This window comes from Mus pahari, chromosome 5 (genome assembly GCF_900095145.1).
Source record: "Mus pahari chromosome 5, PAHARI_EIJ_v1.1, whole genome shotgun sequence".
Classification (NCBI taxonomy): domain Eukaryota; kingdom Metazoa; phylum Chordata; class Mammalia; order Rodentia; family Muridae; genus Mus; species Mus pahari.
The window spans coordinates 35,829,958-35,834,913 of record NC_034594.1 but is presented as its reverse complement, the minus strand read 5'-3'; positions in this window follow the sequence as shown (position 1 = coordinate 35,834,913).

Genomic DNA, 4,956 nt, shown 5'->3' with positions numbered 1-4,956 from the left:
AACAGTATCATCTCTTTCAGTCCCTGGTATATTCCAAGCACCTTAGAACACTCTGCTGAAGAAAAGTAGGAAAGGGGGATTTAAGTGGAAGGAATCTCATAAAACTTCCTGTAAGTCAAAAGATTATTACTTTAGGTTTTTTTTTAAAAATGGGTTATTTGAAAGAAGTGATAACTCTAGAAAAGGATTTAACCTTTCTTTTTATATTATTTTCTGATTTCTTTCAAGACTAACAAGCAATTGGAAAACTATTTTTTAGAAAAGTTGTATGTCAGTTCATAAGCTATTTTCTTTTACCTCCAAGGTCCCCTTCCAAATTGTTTCATGACTCTGGTGTGGTGACTCTGCTAATAGTGCTTAAACTGCTGAATCAATCCTGTTCAGGCAGTGAAGGACACTAGACGGAGGATGAGGATAGACAACAGCCAACTTATCCCTTCCTGACTCCATCCTACAGCTTACAGTCTCCACACATGACATTCTTGGTGCAGTTCTGGCCCATCCTTGTGGTGTAAGCCACATCAGACTTTACCATGGCAGCAGCTGTATAAGCAATGTTCTAAATCCAATTACAGTTGACTCAACCACTAGAGAACCAGCTTTCTCGCGGGCACCGAGAGGCTCCAGCTATGCAATGTCCCTCCTCAGTGTGAACTTTAAGTCTTCAAAACTTGAATTGTCTTTACATCCTGTTCTTCTTCCTTCTGCCTTAGCTAGGCAGCTTGGGTATATAATCCTACTACATCTTAGTGTCTGTCTACCCTATTACTTATTAGGTCAACTGCTTCATAACTAGTCAACAGTTCTGCAAACTAAACATAAAGCAATTTTAAGATATGAGTTTCGGCTTTAAATAGGAAAGAGTTCAGGGTTGTTATCATAGAAGGCTTTTCTGCTTCTCAGACAGTCAACCTAAAAGTGAGGCCACTATAGTCTATACTTTCACTTCTGGAATGCAGCATTATGGTGCAGAGAGTAGACATTCCATAATCACATAAATCATGTGTTCCATACTTAGTTGTGATACATCTTAAAAGAAAAAGGCTGTTTCCCTGTTATGGTAATCTGTGTAAATGAATAAAAGGTGAATTTATTTTTATTTTGCTAATTGCTAAGAATTCATTGTCTCAGCCAAGAAAAAGCTTGTTTTCCATTTTCTTTCTGACAAAAATTTGACAAATAAAGCTTTAGTTTTGGATCAGAAAAGGGTTGGAAATAAAGCAGTAGTGACTATTATAGGATATGCTTTGAGGGAGGATTTTGCCATGACTATTACTTAATAATATGTGCTATTTTTTAAGTTTTTTTTTTTTTTTTAAAAAAAAAAAGACAATTGCTAAACTTAAGAAAAAAAGATTGAAAGTTTATTATTAAACTGTCCTGACAAACATTTCCTAATACAGTCATGCAGACACACAAGCGTTTCACAAGCTACTACCAGCTATTAGAATTCTTTTTTATATATTAACGTTTCCTTGGTCTTGAGAATTTCACGCTAATATGTAATGAAACATGATCGTGTACATGTCATTTCACCATCTAATTCAAAATACCCTCAAACATGGCACTCTCCAAACTTCAGCCCACCCCCATTTTGATAATCCACATTCAGGTAGTATTGTTCATATAGATATGAGAGTTGGGACCGTCCACTGAAGGGTGGCAACCTAGCAGAGGCCACAGATTCAAAATAGTATAAATCCTCCTGTCCTGACAGTTATCAACTGCCAGTAACTCCTCAGTAGGGAATGGGACTTCAAGAGGTCCTCCTCCATCTGTGCCAGAATTTTGGCTGTTTTAGTCTTGTACAGGAAATCATGGCTTAAATGGTTAGGCACAGTTCATAAATGCTGTAGTCACACAAGACAGCACTAGAAAGCATTCCCCTTTTATACCCAGATCCATACATCCTTTTCACCCTCTCCCTGCTGAAATTTCCTCAGTTTTCATGGTAGTTGTGGTCTGCATGGGAAGGTGCTGGATAGTACAAGGAAGAGAATGTAATGTTCTCTACCAATTCATGTGACAACCCCCTTTCCTTTCCCTCATCCCAGCTCCAGATTTCCCCTCCTAATTTCTCCCTCCCCAACTCTTTGTTTTATTCCATCCCCCAACTCCTGAAGCAGTTTCCTGGGAACCCAAAAACCACTCCAGCAAGCAAAGCTGGAAGGCTAACTGTAGATCTTCACCTCTCCCTCCATTCCTCCAAATCCAATCTCAAGTCTCACACCCAGATCTGTAGCAGACCCATCTGCTGCAGCCTCTCCTCACTCTGCCCCCATTCCCAGACCACTAAGCAGATCCTGGTGGAACCCTGCTTTCAGCTCCTGTGTAGTCTATGCCCATCTCTGTGTCAACACCCAGTACCTAAAAACAAAAACATTTTACCTGGACTCTCCAGTGGCTAAACCTATCAAGATCCTAGAAGATTTTCTACCATGAAGTACACAGTCACAAGTCTGTCCTAAATGATCAGCGAGGCCAACAGAAACCAAGGTTCAAGACAATCACCCAACTTAGACAAGACCAGATAGCCTCACTTAAAATTATAATTATCCCAAACTCAGATGCCTAAACTCCACTATAAAAACACAGTAATAGTCAGGACAACATCTCTCCACTAGAGTCCAGAAACCCTACCACAGCAGGCCCTGAGTACTGTAACATAGTCAGGGCACAAGAAAGGGGCCTTAAAATAGCCTTTATGACTATTATAGAGGCCCTTAAAGAGGAAATAAACAAATCTCTTTAAAAATTCTCTGAAAACACCAAAAAGGGAAAGAAGTATATAAAGCAGTTAGACCTGAAAGTATAAATAGAAGCAATAAAAAAACAAAACTGAAGGAAATTTTGGAAATGAAAACTTTAAGACCTCCTAACAGGAACCTCAGAAGCAAGTTGAGTCAATAGAATACAAGACATGGAAGACAGAACCTCAGTCATTAAACACAATAGAAGAAATAGCTAACCCACTGAAACAAAATGTTAAACCTAAACATTCATGGAACAAAATAGCCATGAAATTGGGGACACGATGAGAAGACCAATTATTCTTAAGAAAAATAAGACTAGATGAAGAAGCAACCCAGCTCAAAGGCACTGGAAATATCTTCACCACCAACAAAAAACTCTTATCTCAAAAAAGAAGGAGATGCCTATTAAAGAAGAAGAAGCATGCAGAATACAAAATAGACGGGGCCATAGAAATATGTTCCCTCAGCACATAATAATCAAAACATTAAATGTACAGAACAAAGAAATAGTATTAAAAGCTGCAAGGGGAAAAGTCCAACTGACATATAAAGGCAGACCCTTTGAGAATACTGCCTGACTACTCAGTGGAGACTCTAAAAGTGAGAAGGGCCTGGACAGACATTCTTCAGACTGCAAGAGATCACAGATGTGAGACCAGACCACTATACTCAGCAAAAAATTTTAATCACCATAAATAAATAAAATATTTCATGATAAAATGAAATTTAAACAATATCTACCTTCTAATTCAGTTTTTTAAAACGTTATTTTTATTTTTTCTTACAATTTTTTATTAGATATTTTCTTCATTTACATTTCAAATGCTATCCCAAAAGTCCCCTATACCCTCCCCCCGCCCTGTTCCTCAACCCACCTACTCCCCCTTCCTGGCCCTGGCATTCCCCTATAATGGGACATATGATCTTTGCAAGACCAAGGGGCCTGTCTTCCCAATGATGGCCAACTAGGCCATCTTCTACTACATATGCAGCTAGAGACACAAGCTCTGGGGGTACTTGTTAGTTCATATTATTGTTCCACCTATAGGGTTGCAGAACCCTTCAGCTCATTGGGTACTTTCTCTAGCTCCTCAATTGGGGGCCCTGTGTTCCATCCAATAGATTATTGTGAGCATCCACTTCTGTATTTGTCAGACACTGGCATAACCTCACAAGAGACAGCTATATCAGGGTCCTGTCAGCAAAATCTTGCTGGCATATGCACTACTGTCTGCGTTTGGTGGCTGATTATGGGATGGATCCCTTGGTGGGGCAGTCTCTGGATGGTCCATCCTTCTGTCTCAGCTCCAAACTTTGTCTCTGTAACTCCTTCCATGGGTAGTTTCCTCCCCATTCTAAGAAGGAATGAAGTATCCATACTTTGGTCTCCCTTCTTCTTGATTTCCATGTGTTTTGCAAATTGTATCTGGGGTATTCTAAGTTTCTGGGCTAATATCCACTTATCAGTCAGTGCATATCATGTGTGTTCTTTTGTAATTAGGTTACCTCACTCAGGATGATATCCTCCAGATACATCCATTTGCCTAAGAATTTCATAAATTCATTGTTTTTAACAGCTGAGAAAGACTCCATTGTGCAAATGTACCACATTTTCTGTATTCATTCTTCTGTTTAGGGGCATCTGGGTTCTTTCCAGCTTCTGGCTATTATAAATAAGGCTGCTATGAACATAGTGGAACATGTGTCCTTATTACAAGTTGGAACATCTTCTGGGTATATGTCCAGGAGCAGTATTACTGGATCTTCTGGTAGTACTATGTCCAATTTTCTGAGGAACCGCCAGACTGATTTCCAGAGTGGTTGTACAAGCTTGCAATCCCACCAAAAATGGAGGAGTGTTCCTCTTTCTCCACATCCTCTCCACCATCTGCTGTCCCCTGAATTTTTGATCTTAGCCATTCTGACTGGTGTGAGGTGGAATCTCAGGGTTGTTTTGATTTGCATTTCCCTGATGATTTAGGATGTTGAACATTTTTTTTCCAGGTGCTTCTCAGCCATTTGGTATTCCTCAATTGAGAATTCATTGTTTAGCTCTGTACCCCATTTTTTTAATGGGTTTATTTGAATTTCTGGAGTCCAGCTTCTTGAGTTCTTTGTATATATTAGATATTAGTCCTCTATCAGATTTAGGATTGGTAAATATCCTTTCCAAATCTGTTGGTGGCCCTTTTGTCTTATTGAC